The 16,031-nt window shown below is 39.9% G+C and overlaps 1 pseudogene; it reads right to left on the bottom strand.

Moving 5' to 3' along the window:
• Window positions 1–1,112: 1,112 nt before the first annotated feature.
• LOC101361997 (40S ribosomal protein S3 pseudogene) lies at window positions 1,113–3,330 on the bottom strand (annotated as a pseudogene).
• Window positions 3,331–16,031: the final 12,701 nt, after the last annotated feature.

Genomic DNA, 16,031 nt, shown 5'->3' with positions numbered 1-16,031 from the left:
TGTCAATGTATCTTCACATGGCTGTCCTCCCTCTGTCTGTCTCTCTGTGTCTCTCCTCCTCTTCTTGGGACACCACTCAGATTGAATTAGGGCCCACCCTAGTACAGTATGACCTCATGTTAACTGCTAACGTCTTCAATGACCCTATTTCCAAACAAGGTCACAGTCAAAGGTACCAGAGATTAGGACTTCAACTTACTTTGAGGGGGACATAATTCAATCCATAACACCCTCCAAATAAAAATCACTAACAAGCAGAAATAGATGTACTTCATTTTTAGCTAAGATATCCATTAGTTTGTGAAGGACTGCTTCTCATTTACTAAATTCCTAATCACATGAGGAGAAATTATTCGAGAAATACAAGAAATACAATTACACTTCCTCCATTCCATTTGGTAGACAGCAAGCACATCAAGGGACTGAAAAGGGTTTACATTAGTAAGAACGCTTCTTTCTGAAGAAGCAGAATTTTTTTTTTTATTGTACTTTAGGTGAAGGTTTACAGAACAAATAGTTTCTCATTAAACAGTCAGTACACATACTGTTTTATGACATTGGATAACAACCTCATAACATGTCAACCCTCTCCATTCTGGACCTTTATTTTTGGTGAAAATGTACATAACCAAAGGTACACCATTTTCAGAAATTTCTACATGCACAGTTCAGTGACATCGATTACATTCTTCCAGTTGTGCTGCTATTCTCACTTTAGATGAAGGTTTACAGAACAAAATAGTTTCTCATTAAACAGTTATACACATGTTGCCCTATGACAATGGTTAACAACCCCACTACCTGTCGGCACTGTTCTTGCTCAACATTGGGTTCCCTATCACTAGCTTTCCTTTCCCCTTCTGCCTTCTAGTCCTTGTCCCTGGACTGCTGTTCCTTATTAGTCCCATTTTGTTTTATGGGGTTATCCAATCCCCAGCTGAATGGCAAACCTCGGAAGTGCCTTCACCACTCAGCTAAAAGGGTGTCTGTCTGGGGGCCATACTGTCCCGGTTTCTCCTGTCTCTTTCCAGCCTTGTCTTTTAAAAAGATTTTATTAAAGGTCTTTACAAAGCAACATCCAAACTCCAGATCCAGTTGCCAAGGAGACCCTATTACACAGTAGGGACTGGCTGGGGCATGGCAGGCAGCTCTGGCTTCCCACCCTTCTGCTCAGAGATGGGGGTGGTGGGTAGTATTTCATCTTTGGGTTCCACAATGTTCACATGGTCAGGGAGGGGCTTCTTAGGGCCAATCTTACCACTTGGGTAGCAGCGCAGCATGATCTTCACTTTGATGCCCAGCACACCTTGTCTGAGCAGCACATGTTGCACAGCTGTGTCAACGTAGTAGTTAACAGGGTCCCCGCTGTGGATCATCAGGCCAGCCACAAATTTCATGGATTTAGCCCTCTATCCTCAGAGTTTCCCAGACACCACGACCTTGCAGCCCTTGGCCCCACTCTCCGTGATGAATCACAGCACACCATAGCAGGCCGTAGGCACAGTGAGCCCTCCTAGTAGTTTGTAACGCAGAGACTCTGCCTGGGCAATGGCACACAGACCTCTTGTGGCCACCTTTTCAGCATAAAGCTCTACGCGCTGCCCTCAGGGAAGCCAAATCTCTTCTCGTCTTTTTTGTGTGTGTTAGAATTTTGTTCTACATCCTTCTCCAGCTCTGTCCAGAACCCTCTGTTGTGATCCTTGTCAGAGCAGTCAGTGGTGGTAGCTGGGTACCATCTAGCTATACTGAACTCAGTCTGGTGGAGGCCTTGGTAGCTGTGGTCCATTAGTCCTTTGGACTAATCTTTTCCTTGTATCCTGTTCTCTTCATTCTCCCTTGCTCTGGAAAGGGTGAGACCTGTGGAGTATCTTTGATGGCTATGAAGAAGCAGAAATCTTGAAACAAACTTTCTATTTCCTGAAAAGAAAATTGGTAAGCATTTATGTCTTCTAGAAGTTTGGTATATTGAATGCTCTCTTTCATTATTCAAAAAATAAACTGTTTTTCTCTCTGAGTTCAGGAGTATGTTTGCTATAAACCCTTCTGGAATATGGGTGATTGGATTGTAACAACTTTAAAGTTTTTAAAAAATAAGTTTATATAGTCTTTCCATACCTGAGTAAGACAAATATTATTCCTACAGCTCTTTTTCAGAAGAGGATAGGGAGGTTCAGACTGATTAAGTGACTTGAACAAGGTCACACAGAGCAAGGAGTGAGGCTAGAATTTAAACCTAGGTCTCCTGACTCTAAATCCAGTGCTCTTCATACTATACTCCCAGCAGCTTCCACCCAGACTGTGGTGTATTTAGAAGGGTATATTACTTGCACAAAGAGCCCTGGTGGCATAAATGGTTAAGTGCTCAAATGTTACCCCAAAGGTTGGCGGTTCAAACCCACCTAGCAGCTCCAAGGAAGAAAGACCTAGTAATCTGCTCCCATAAAGATTACAGCCAGCCAAACACTGTGTGGTTGTTCTACTCTGTCATAGAGGGTCACTATGAGCCGGCATCTAACAACAGCAGCATTGCTTACACATCCTTAACTTGCATTTACTTAGCAAATTAATCTTGGTAATATAACATACATGATGAGACTCTCAGCATAATCACTATGTGACCATTCGCTCCTGCCCTCACATCTATCTCCCCTCCCCAATCTCTGCCTCACATTGTGAAACAAGAACAGCTTTCTTTCTTTTTATTTTTTTAATGGTTTACTCTTTAGGGTTTGTATGAACAATGGTGCCGTATACACTAATGCTTCCTTACGGAAGGAAGATCCATTCATTGATTCCTTGATAAAACCATTCCCTCTATATTAAGTGAGACTTCACTCCACGTGAGGTACAATGTGAGGTAAAAACATAACTGGGCATCAAAGAATGTTTGTGCTAACATATATAACAGACTCAACTCCTTTGCTTCATTTAATGGGAAAAGGTTTCAGATAATGGAGGAAATTAGGAAAATAAATTTCAGTTTATAGCAAATAATCGAAAGGTTCTGTATGAAAAAGAAGCAGAGTTGAGTCTCATTCAGCTCCAAAATAGAGTCAAGCTCCTCAACACATGTTTTTAAATATCAAAGTGCAATGATTGTTGCAAAGGCCAAAGAGAACAGATAACTGGTACGGTGTGTCTCTCTCCCCGCTGGAGAAAATTAATCCAAGACTGCTTCTAGCCACCTGGCCTCTTCTTCTCTGCCTGGAGGCACATGCCTGCTGATAGCACTCCCTGGCACGATAGCAACTCTGATGTGCTTAGTGCATTTCGCCTTTTGGTTCTCCCTTAACTCAGTGACCCACCCGTGCTGGCCAGCACGGCCGTCATGGCTGTCAGCAGGTCCTGCCCACACAGAAGAAATTCCTTTCATTCATCAGCAGATAAGAAGTTTTGACAAGCCTCTCTGGGGAGCCAAAGGGGGAAAACGCATGCACAAAAGATTGCTCTGTAATATTGAAAAACGCAAAGTGAAGGAGCCAAAGAAAGACCGAAGGAAGCTTTGAGGCGGCCAGGGCAGACAGGGAGTCTGCTATCAGAATTAAATGTGATACAGTCCAGAACCCCTCGCTCTGTCTCTACCTGCTTCTTCTCAATGTCACGATCGGCCAACAGTTGATACAAAGCAGATCCCCAGAAGTATTCCAGTAACTCCTCAGGACCACCAGGGCAAAAACAAAAACATTCAGGGCTTGACACTTACCAGGGCAGCTTGCCAAGCTTATCTCATGTGAAAAGAGCTACTCGGAGAGAATAATCTTGCTCATGTTCACAAGGCAGGGTGTTAAGTCTCTAAGAACTCAGAGCATTTTCCATTCAGAGCAGCCTAGAAGGGTTGGGAATAGCACTTTTCTATGAACTGCCAGGAAGGGAAATTATACATTTTATGGAAGTAAAGACTGAAGGAAAAGGTCATTTGTGGAGAGTGGTGGTGGGGGTGGGGAGAATTGGTCTACCCTCTTGCCTTCAAGTCAAAATATACTGGAATGACCCCACCTTACAAAGACATTTCACACATTCTTTAAATCCTTTCTGCAAACCTGGCCTTGCGGAAATGCTGACACTGAGCCTAACACTTTTATGATACATTCGTTTCTCTTCATGCAAGCTTCATTGGAGATAATAAAAGCACTTACAGCTAACCTCCCCGAGTGCTTCCTATGTGCAGACATGATACTAAGCCTCTTATATAGATACTTCCATGGGATCTTTATAAACACGCCATGCGGTAGATACTATCTCCATTTTTCAGATGAGAAAACCGAGGTACAAAGAGTAGCTGAGGTCACACGGCCTGTAAGTGATAAAGCGAGGATGTCCCCAGGTGACACAAACTACTTGACCAGTAATCTAAAGGTTGACAATTGGAACCCACCCAGTGGCACTGTAGAAGAAAGGCCTGGCAATCTGCGTCAGTAAAGATTACAGCCAAGAGAACCCTATGGAGCAGTTCTACTCTGTAACACATGGGGTCACCCTGAGTCAGAACTGACTTGACAGCAATGGGTTTGGTTTGGTTTTTTTGGTCTCAGTCACTGTTTGTACGCTTCCACGTTCTTCACAGGTATAATATCCCCATTTCCCTTCTTAGCTTTCTCTGTTGGTTAAATACTCTTTTTCCCTCTAAATCTTTTATCTTCTATGACTTTAGTCTGAAAGCACCTTTTTAGGTTTCCCATCTACCTAGTAAGATTTTCTTCCCTAAAACTGTGCAAAACTTCTCCTGTGTGTTATATTTTAGGCTTAAATATAAGTCAGTTTCTCTATGTTATATAGTATCTGCCTTATATCACATTGCTACTTATTTTTCAGCAGCAGAACCACCCATTTGATCTGTATTCCTTATAACTCCTTATTACTGATAGAAAATCTCAAGTTTCTGGTTACTAAGATAAATAATTTTATCTCAAACTAGAAACTCACCCCTCAGCCATGATTTTTCATACCAGCACCTATAGTCATGCATTTCATCCCTTACACAAATTTGTTACAAGACTTTGTGAAGCTTTGGGTTTTATCTCATTACTGCTTTTCTCAGGCTGCAGGCAGTGATCTGGGTTTGTTAAGATCATGGCAGAGATGATAAAGTATCTGTGACCTTCCTAGGTGACACTGAGTTCTACTTCTTCTTCCAAACTTAAGAAGCACCTGGTCCATGACCTGACTCATCACACCTTAGTCAAGAGGAAGATGGTAAATTGGGCTTTTCCACTATACACAACTATTATTCACTGGTTCAACAAGTGTGTACAGAGCTCCTAGGACTGGCCAGGCATATTCTAAGTGCTAGAGCTAAACTCTAATTCTTGAATTTTATCCTCTAGTGGGGATTTATAGATATACAGTATGTTGTTGTTATTTACCATTGAGCCAGCTCCAACTCATGGTGATCCCATGTAAAACAGAATAAAGTGCCTAGGTTCTGTGCAATTTTCATGATTGTTGGTAGGCTCAAGTCCATTGTTGTAGTCACTGTGTATTTTGAGTGCCTTCCAACCTAAGGGGCTCATCTTCCAGCACTGTATTGGACAATATTCTGGTGTATATCATAGGGTCTTTACTGGCTAATTTTTAGAAGTAGATTGCCAGGCCTTTCCTCCTAGTCTGTCTTAGTCTGGATACCTCACTGAAACCTGTCCACCATGGCTGATTCTGTTGGGATTTGAAATGCTGGAGGCATAGCTTCCAGCATCACAGCAATATACAAACCACCACAGTACGACAAACTGACAGATGTATTAATTACAGTAAATGAGAAATAGGTGGGTCATTCAGGTAAAACTGATCCAACAACTCTGTGCTACATACCAAGTATATGTCATGCAGGATGTGTCAAGTGCTATGGACAGAGCAGTGAATCAGACAGATGCAGTTCTAACCCTCTCGTTGCTTATAGTCCAGTAGAGTGTGCCCATCATTTAACTGTTTGTTCTCAGATCCATACCTTACCCTTCCCTGGCTCCTCCATGGGTGAGAGGGCATAGGAGAACAATCCCTGCAGACTGCATTTCCTAGGTTTTCTTGTCAAATTGCTTTTGACTGGTTTTTCCAAGAGCAGGCATTGGCTAAAGTTTGGAGGACAGGAGGAAGGGAGGAACTCTGCTTCTTCCTCTTTCTTTATGTCTCAGCTGATGGTTGCCTTCTTCTGGGCTCAGTGCTTGCTAGTCTTAGTTCTAACCAATGACAGACATATTTTACTTCTGGACTCTGGTAACATCACCTCGCCCTGTTGTCCCTCCAGCCCTTGGAGAAATAGTGGCTTCTTGCTCTGGGCTGCTTCATCATCCTCTGTGTAATCTGTGAAGTTCTTTCATAAACTGTGTAACCAAATCCTTGTATTAAATCCATTCTCTTTGAAAGACCTAAAATGCTTTCTATTTTCCTCATGGGACCCTGAGTGGGGAAGAGAGTTTTAATCATGATATGACAAACATGATTAATAAAACAAAAGAGGAAATGTGGGGTACTATGAGATGTATAAGAGGAGATGCTAACCTAGTTGAAAGGTTGAAAGAGAAAGATTTTGCCTATCAACAAATAAGAGTAGCAGAGAAAACGTTGGCAGCCATGTACACTTGCTCTTCACTTACCAACTATCTTATTATCTGATATTTCACATTTACGACAATAGTAAAAAATCTACTATCCAACTATTTTGCACATTGACAATGTTTATCTGGCAGTAACAAATGCCAAGGTGAGAGGCGAGAATAACACTGGCTGTGATGGTTAAGGTTATGTGTCAACTTATCTGGGCCATGATTTTCAGTGGTTTGGCAGTTATGTAAGGATGTAATTCAGCAGTTATGTAATGATGCAGTCATCCTCTATTTTGTGATCTGATGTGGTCATCCTCCATTTTTTGCATAATGCTGATTTTCACATAATGACCTGGTTTTTGGAACCTAACCACGTCGATAAGTGAGTGGTGTATTTATTTATTTGAGTCTCACATGTTTCACGTACCTTTATCAACACAATGTGCTAGCCACCTGAATAAGATGAAAGTTCTTCCCTGTCCTTTTAACATTTGGTGGGAGGGACAGACAAAGGATGGGACAATTTAAAATATAATGTAATTCATCTCAGGATGGGTGAAGTATAGGGAATAGCTGGAGAATGGGGAACAGGAGCACCCAATTCTGTTAAGAAGGTCAAGAATGCTTCCCTTGAGTAGATGTCATCTGCAGTAATCTTGAGTGGTAGGCAAGTGAGGGAAAAAAATGTAAGTGGAAGAAAATTCTAGGCGGACAAAAGGGCATGTTCTCTGGAGGTGAGGCTGTGAGTGACAGAAAGAGAACATAGAAAATTTCTTCTTCTGAAATTGAGAGGATAGGTCTTTTTTATTATTTTTGTTAAAAATGGATAATAGTTTTCAGTATTCTTTGAAGTACTACTCTTCATAGCTCTTTTAAAAATATTGTGAGTTAGTCTCTAAATACCTCTGAGCTAATATTTTGCTTTCTTGTATATATTCTTTTTTGTTTGTTTTCATTAAGAAGAGAGGGGTGAAGTCTTCTACCTTGACCAACATGTCTCTAATCTTTGGTATGACTATCTCTCCTTTGACACCTGTAAGCCTGGAGGCTCAGAAAGGTGTAATTTCCAGTATATTGATGAGGATGTTATTGGAGCAATGGGAGGAACAGGGGAGGCTTTTAAAATTCTGTTTTATAACTTAGTTGCCTGTACATCCTTAATGAGGATCTTTCTTCTTTTGTTAGCCATATCACTGTTATTAATGAAATATTGCATGGCATTGGGCCCACAGGAATGATTTCATTCAAAATCAATGTTAAAAATAGTATTAAGGATACATTTTTGTCTTGTTGCTGTTTTCAGCTATTTCAGTAGGTCTCTTTCCTTGCTTCCTTAGCAGTCTTTTGAGAAAATTCGAAGTGACCCTTATGTAGATTTCTGGCTTGAAGAATAAGCAATTTGTCCAATGACATCATATAGGAAGGAGAGTAATGAAAATAATGTTCAAATTATCCATAAACAACCTAAGTGCTTTTGAACATTTTGTACTTTATTATACATATAATAGATACCAGAGTTCCCAGAAAAGACATATTCACATCCTCAGATGGGATTTTTTCTTAGGAAAACCTTTGGTTCAGTAATCCTAAACAGGTTTTCTGCACATATTATTTCTGCTCAGAGCAAAAGGACATTTGTTTACTCATTTAATTAGAGTAAATTGTTTCATTTCCCATTGGGACTATATTACCTACTACTGACAACAGATTAAAAAGTACAATGCTTCACTCCTGCAGTTAGGATATTGAGAATATTTGATTGGGGATTTTATGAGTTATTAGATTGTTTTCTATTTCCACACCTCAGAAGAGGAAATAGATTCTAAGTTATAGGAAGTGAGCATTGAGTTAGATGTAAGGAAGAACTTTGTGTGTCAGGCCGATTAAACACTGGAGCAAATTAGCAGGGAAGCTTATGGAATTGCCATCTGCAGAGATATTTTAAAAATAGAATTGACAATTTTCTTTTTTGGATGATTTAGGAAATGCCCTTACTGGCAAGGAGATAAACCAAATGGTCTCCTGAAATCTTTTTTGGTTCTCTGCTCCTAAGAGTCCTCCTCTACAGTTCTTGTAAGTGCTTATTTCCTAACTAGAATGTAGAAGAGAATGCCTTTAGTAAAAGTGTTGTTGTTGTGTGTGTGAGTGTGTGTCTGTCTATGTCTTTAGACAGAAGAATGGGAAGGGAGTGTTGTATGAGTTAAAAAACAAAATTACCATTTCTTAACCAACCATATTTGTTGTTTTTTGCCATTGAGTCACTTCCAACTCATAGCGACCCTAAAGGACAGAGCAGAACTGCCCCATAGTGTTTCCTAGGCTACAACCTTTATGGGAGTAGATCATAAGGTCTTTTCTTCCACGGAGCAGCTGATGGGTTTGAACAAAGCCATGTTATTCTATGTCATATAAACAGGACTTTCTTGGGTCCTGCTACTTTTCTGACTACTCCCCCTCTGTCCTTCCTTTATCCACATTTTAAATTTAAGCCTAATCCCAGTTCTCTTTTTCTCTCACACTCTGTCTCTCTCAAGGCAACTTTATGTTCTCTTAAATCCTCTGCTCATTGGACAACTCAAAAATCTTCTTGCATAGCCTTGAATATTTCTCTGGCTTCCAGACTCGCCTTCCAACTGCCTGCCAGAGGAGACCCCTCAGCAAATTCAACTGGACATGACCCGTACTGAAGAGCTGGTAGAAGAGGAAAGGGCCCTTTTAGATCCTTAATCTCTACCTTCCTCCTTCACAGTTCCTCCTATATCCTCCTCACCCCATCCTCTGCCCCAGCAATTCTTCTTCCCATGTTCACCATCTGGGTCCTCATTTTCTCTTCAGAATTTTCCCTTCTCCCAATCCATGATCAAACATGGTCACCGAAAATCATGCCTGACTTTCTCCTCTGACAGCATACCACACTCCTGGCTTACTGCTCTGTAAGCTCCTTTGTCTTTCTCCAGCTACCCATTCCTCTTTACCTACATATTTCTTCTGCCTTAAGTAATCTTCTTACCCTGATTGTGAAATTCTACCTACCATGTGACTCATCCTTCCATCTCAGATCATCTTAGGATGCCTCAGTGAAACCTCCCCAATGTGCATTATTGGTCCCCTGTCCAAGGAGTCTTAGTACATTCTTTATATGATCATGGAAAGGGCCTATAGATTAAGGGATAGGCCACTTAGTACCTGGACCTAGATTGTGTGCATCAAACCCCAGCTATGAGACCCTGATTAGTGACTTAATCTCTCAGTGCCTCAGTTTCTACAACTATAAAAACAGGGATAATACTACCCCATAGGAGTAGGGATAAAAACACGCAGCTGGGTTGTTGTTGTTAGGTGCTTACTCATAGTGACCCCATGTGAAAGAGTAGAACTGTAACTTTTACAGGCTGTAATCTGTCTTGGAAGAAGTACAGCCAGAATGCTTCTTAGAAGCAGGGATGGCAAGATTTGGTATCACGTACTTTGGATGTGTTATTATGAGGAACTAGTCCCTGGAGAAGGACATCATGCTGGTAATGTAGAGGGTCAGTGAAAAAGAGAAAGAACCTCAATGAGATGGGTTGACACAGTGGCTGCAACAATGGGCTCAAACATAGTAACGATTGTGAGGATGTCACAGGACCAGATAATGTTTCGTTCTGTTGTACATAGGGTCACTAGGAGGTGGAACTGACTCAGGGACCCCTAACAATAATCTTTACAGGATCAGATCACTGGGTCTTTCTCTTATGAAGCCACTGGGTGAGTTCAAACCACCAACCTTTTGTTAGCTGCTGAGTGCTTAATTGTTGCAACACTAGGTCTCCTTACTCAGCTGGGCACTGGAAGGAATAAAATGGTGAATGGCCTCTGCAATCAAGAAGCTTATAGCCAAATAACTGTAATAAAATTTGCAATAATACTTAAGTATTTGTAATAAGCTAAGAAAGTAACATAATAATAATAACAACTAACCTTTCTTCAGTTCTTACCATCCTGCTGGCACTATTCTAAAACCTTTATATGAATTAATCACTTTTTATACATTATAGTACTCAAAGAAATATCAAAGCAAGTGATCGTTTTTCTTTTTTCTTTTTAATCAGAACTGTGTTTGGCTCTAGAAAAACAGAAAACTGTGACTCAGACAAACAGGGGTCTGATTTTCTCCCAAAACAGAAGTCCAGAGGTAAGCGGCTGATAGGATTGGTTAAGCGCTTGGCTATGAGAGTGCTGACATGTTTATGGTTTTCTTGTCCGTTCCTTTGGGGTTATAAGATGGCCATGGTAATGACAGCTACCATGTTCGTGCTCACTTTAGAAAGGAGGGAGGGGAAGAGCTGGTCCCAGGTAAGCATGTCCCCTTTTATCAGGAAAGTAAAAGTTTCCCCGGGCACTTAAAACTTCCCAGAAACCCTTATTGTGCGTACGCCTTATTAACCAGAACTGTGTCCAATGGCCCTTTATGGGTGTGAGGGAGGCCTAGAAACTGGGAACCAGGATTACTGTGATTAATTTATATCAACCATAATACAATACTGCCATCCCAAATAAAATCCATGTTCTGGAGGAGGAGAGGGTAGTGAATATTGGATGAGACACAGTATCTGTCACAGCCTTGTTCAAAAAGACCATCTCTTGAATTTACCTGTACCAATCTGGCTTGTCTTAGTATCTAGTGTTGCTATTACAGAAATACCACAAGTCGATGGCTTTAACAAAGAGCAATTTATTTCCTTACAGTAAAGTAGGCTAAAAGTTCAAATTCAGGGCATCAGCTCCAGGGGAAGCCTTTCTCTTTCTGTTGGCTCTGGAGGAAGGTCCTTCTCACCAATATTCCCTTGGACTAGGAGCTTCTCCAAGCAGGAACCACAGGTCCAAAGGACGCGCTCTGCTCCTGGCACTGCTTTCTTGGTGGTATGAGCCCCCTGTCTCTCTTCTCACTTCTCTCTTTATATCCCAAAAGAAACTGACTCAAGACACAATACAGTCTTGTAGATTGAGTCCTGCCTCATCAACACAACTGCCACCCTTCCTCCCTCATTAACATCATAGAGGTGGGATTTATAACACATAGGAAAATCACATCAGATGACAAAATGGTGGACAATTACACAATACCAGGAATCACGGCCCAGCCAAATTAATACACACATTTTTGGGGGACACAAAATTCAATCCATGACATGGTTCAAGTGATAATATGAATATAAGGCATTTTTAACCTAACAGAATCCAACCATTTTATTTCAAAACCCTCAAGTAATCGGAGTTAGCATTGGTGTCATACAACACCGTACATGATATTTTTCTGAAAATCTGACCTATGCAACTGCTAGACAACACTAACAAGTAAAACATAACTCATGATAGTGGAAAATCTAGGTTAAAAACAAGATAGTATCAGAGAATGATGAGATTGTTTGCTTTTTAGTAAATGCTTATGAAAACCCTAGTAGATATATTCTAGTAGATATGCAGTTAACGCTCATAAAAATTAGACAAAGCAAGGTCATTTAGATTTGTTTACCTTTTTTTTCCCACTTACTGTTGTTAGGTGCTGTCAAGCCAATTCCTACTCATAGCAACCCTAGGTACAACAGAATGAAACACTGCCCCTTCTTACACCATCCTCACAATTGTTGTTATGCTTGATCCCGTTGTTGTAGCCACTGTGTCAATCCATCTCATTGAGGGTCTTCGCCTTTATCGCTGACCCTCTACTTTACCAAACATGATGTCCTTCTCCAGGTACTGATCCCTTAGGCAATTCCCTATAGCATATTCTTAAGTGTTTAATCAAATCTATTTTTAAATGACTAAACCACTTTGGCTGCTATCACATCCTATGGAATATACTAGACAGAAGTTTCAGGAAATTTCTTTTTCTGAGATTTACCTTTCTTCACTATCATTTTGACAAACCCTAATAACCCATTATTTCATTATAAGGAAGTGCTGTCATTGTGTAGTAATTATGCCTAATATTGACAGTCAGCTATTTCATTGTTTCTAAGTTTTTTTCCCTAAGATGCTGTACCACATGCATTTACTTTTTTTATTCTTACAAGGTATTAGTCCTAAGTAGCCAAATTAGAGTTATCTTTGAATTTATTTGTATCTTCAAATTGTTCTCCATTTATTTAACAGTCTGTAGAAAACTCAGAAAATTAAAAATCCCTTGATTTGATAGAATGAGGATAATAAAAATAATAGGAAGCAAAGAAGGATATATAAATAAGGCTTCCTTACGTCTACTTTGCACCTTACAGTGTACAAAATACTTTTCATATCAATTATGAGGAATTATATCTTACATGGAGAATAGGCTCTCACACCAATAAGATGAAAATTGCATGTAGTTAAAATCACCCTTAAAAATCCCTTGGGAACTGCCACATTTGAGATCAACATACCATTTTTCAATAAGCCCAAGGATTTTTTTTTCTTCTGCCATTGGAACAGATCACTGTTACTTTGGTTAAGCTCCAGATGAAGCAGCTGGCTTGCATTTAGGGACCATGTTGCATGAAAAATAAGTATCTTTAAACACTAGATTCCCACTCCTGCACCATTGGGTGCTCACGTTCTGAGAGGTCGCTGCAGGGAGACAGAGGCGCGAGCAGATACAGCTCCATCTCACTTCCGCCCTGCGATCGGATGGTGCTCAGAGATGGAGGGTGCAGTGCCATACCATTTCATCTCTCTCTACTTCTCTGTCTCTCTGCCTCTGGTTTGTCTTTTTCTTCACCTCTGATCCTCTTTCTCTTTCTTTTTTGTGAGATGTGAGGGAATAGGTATATAACTGAATCTGCTTAAGTCAAAAAGGCTTGTGATATGCCACCACTGTACCCCATTTGAGTATCTTAACAACCTGATGAGGTAGATAGGACATTCCTATGCATTTTGCAAGTGCAAATAAACTAAACCTCCAAGTAGAGTTGCCATATTTAACAAATGAAAATATAGGATGTCCAGTTAACTTTTAATATCAGATAAATAATTTTTTAAGTATTAAAATGTCTCATTTGGGGCATACTGGTACTAAAAAATGTTTTTTGTTTATCTGAAATTCAAATTTAACTCAGTGTCTTGTATTTTATCCAGCAACCCTAGCTTAGAGGCAATAATGGGCTTCAGGTCTTCCAGCTTCCACACTTCTTATATGGGATCACCATGCTGCTCATATTTTGAATGTATTTATTCTCGTATTATACTTTTTCTACACCTGAACAACTTATTTGTCCAGATTATATTTATGTTTGAAGTGACTTTCAATTTGTCCTACAACATTGCTTAAATAAAACAAGCAGCATATGAATATATGTTTTCTTATTAAGATGATTTATAAATTAAGACCCAGCTCTGAGCTATATTAGTCAACGTTAACTGAGCGATATTAGTCAACTTTAACGCAGAATTAAATATCTCCTTGGTTTATACTTGTAAAGACGAAACACCTAGTGAATTTGATTTTAGGGAATATTGTGAAAACCAGGAAAAATCTGTGAGTATAGTGAAGAGCTTTGCCACTCAAAGGTAATGGAAAATGTTTAAGCCAAAAAAAAAAGAAGAAAGGTCATATTCATGTGTTTAATATGTTAGAGTTGTGCTCATAATGACATCATTAATGGGCAATTAGAAAATTCTCTTGGTATTCAGCTTTCTAACTCCATTTCACAATAATTGGTATGTGTAGTATTTTATAGCTGCTATATACTTTGCCAGCACCAAGACCGATGGATTCTGATCCAGAATATATTCAATGCTTTAACAAGGCAAGTACAAAGTTATGTTATTTTTACCATGCCATGGTACTGGCAGGCAATTATGGTTCTGGGCTTTCACATTGTTTTCCAACAATAACAATCATCTAATATTTGGTTTGGTTAAAGCAGGGTTTGTAACTGGCCACTTGTTAGAAGAAAAATGAGACATTCCTGTAGATGGAAGATCTGAGGTAAATCATAAAAAGGTTTTAAGAAAGGGGATAGCATGTTATGCTGGCTACTCTAGAATATGTTAAAGATGAGGGAAATTAGATAATAGATAAAGGTCTAAATACTACATATCTCTGGATTATCCTTAAATCATCCCCCAAATGCTATCATCTGTGGGTGGGGTGGAAGGCTCTGACATTTGTGACATTTAAATTGAAACAGCTCCAGTACTATGTCTTAAACTAGTGGTCAGATTCCCTGCAGATGATTAGGGGAGCATCCCAAGAGGGTCATGTAGCCAGAACAGCAGACTTTAAAGTAGCTATTTAACAATGAAAAAGCCCTGGCAGAGCAGTGGTTCAGTGCTCAGCTGCTAACTGAAAGACTGGTGGTTTGAACCCACCAGACGCTCCTCAGGAGAATGATGTGGCATATTTCATAGCCTTGGAAACTCTACGGGACAGTTCTACTCTGTCCTATAGGGTGGCTATGGGTCGGAACCGACTTGAAGACAACGGGTTTGGATTTTGGGTTTTTTATTTAATAAGGAACCAAGTGCAGAGCAGCTTCATGTTTACAAGCATGTGCCGTGGAGCAATTAATAGCTCTACTACTTACAAACTCTGTGACCATGGGAAAGTTCTCCTCTCTAAGCCTCAGTTTTCTTATCTGTAAAGTAGAGATGCTATCTGAGTTGTTTTAAAGGAATTAGTGTAAGTAAAACAGTAATGTTTTTATCCTATAATAAATAACCAATAAATGAAGATATTATTATTAGTTATAAGCTATATTAATAAGGAGAATAAGACTTTTCACCCCTGGGCTGATGTCCTTTTCCTGTCACATTCTGCTATCCTTTCTACCCAACTTGCTACTTCCATACCAAGAAGAATCGACTGGAAGAGATCCATATTTGTTCCCATTCTAAAGAAAGGTGATCCAAGAGAATGTGGAAATTATTGAAAAATATCATTAATATCACATGCAAGGAGAATTTTGATGAAGATAATTCAAAAACGGTTGCAGCAGTGCATCGACAGGGAACTGCCAAAAATTCAAGCTGGATTTAGAAGAGGATGTGGAAAGAGTGTTATCTTTGTTGATGTCAGATGGATCTTAGCTGAATGCAGAGAATACCAGAAATATGTTTATCTGAGTTTTATTGACTACAATTGAATGCAAAGGCATTTGACTGTGTGGATCATAACAAATTATGGATAACACAGTGAAGAATGGGAATTCCAGAACACTTAATTGTGCTCATGTGGAACCTGTACATAGACCAAGAGGAGGTCACTCGAACAGAACAAGGGGATGCTGCATGGTTTAAAATCACGAAGGGTGGACATCAGGGTTGTATCCTGTCACCATACTTATTCAAACTATTTGCTGATGAAATAATCTGAAAATGTGGACTATATGAAGAACGGGGCACCAGGATAGGAGGAAGACTCATTAACAACCTGTGATATGCAGCTGTCACAACCTTGCTTGCTGAAAGTGAAGAGGATTTGAAGCACTTACTGATGAAGATCAAAGACCACAGCCTTCAGTATGGATTACACCT

Source organism: Trichechus manatus, unplaced genomic scaffold, assembly GCF_000243295.1.
Source record: "Trichechus manatus latirostris isolate Lorelei unplaced genomic scaffold, TriManLat1.0 scaffold00009, whole genome shotgun sequence".
In the NCBI taxonomy this organism is placed as follows: Eukaryota; Metazoa; Chordata; class Mammalia; order Sirenia; family Trichechidae; genus Trichechus; species Trichechus manatus.
This window is presented reverse-complemented; position numbering and strand designations above follow the sequence as displayed.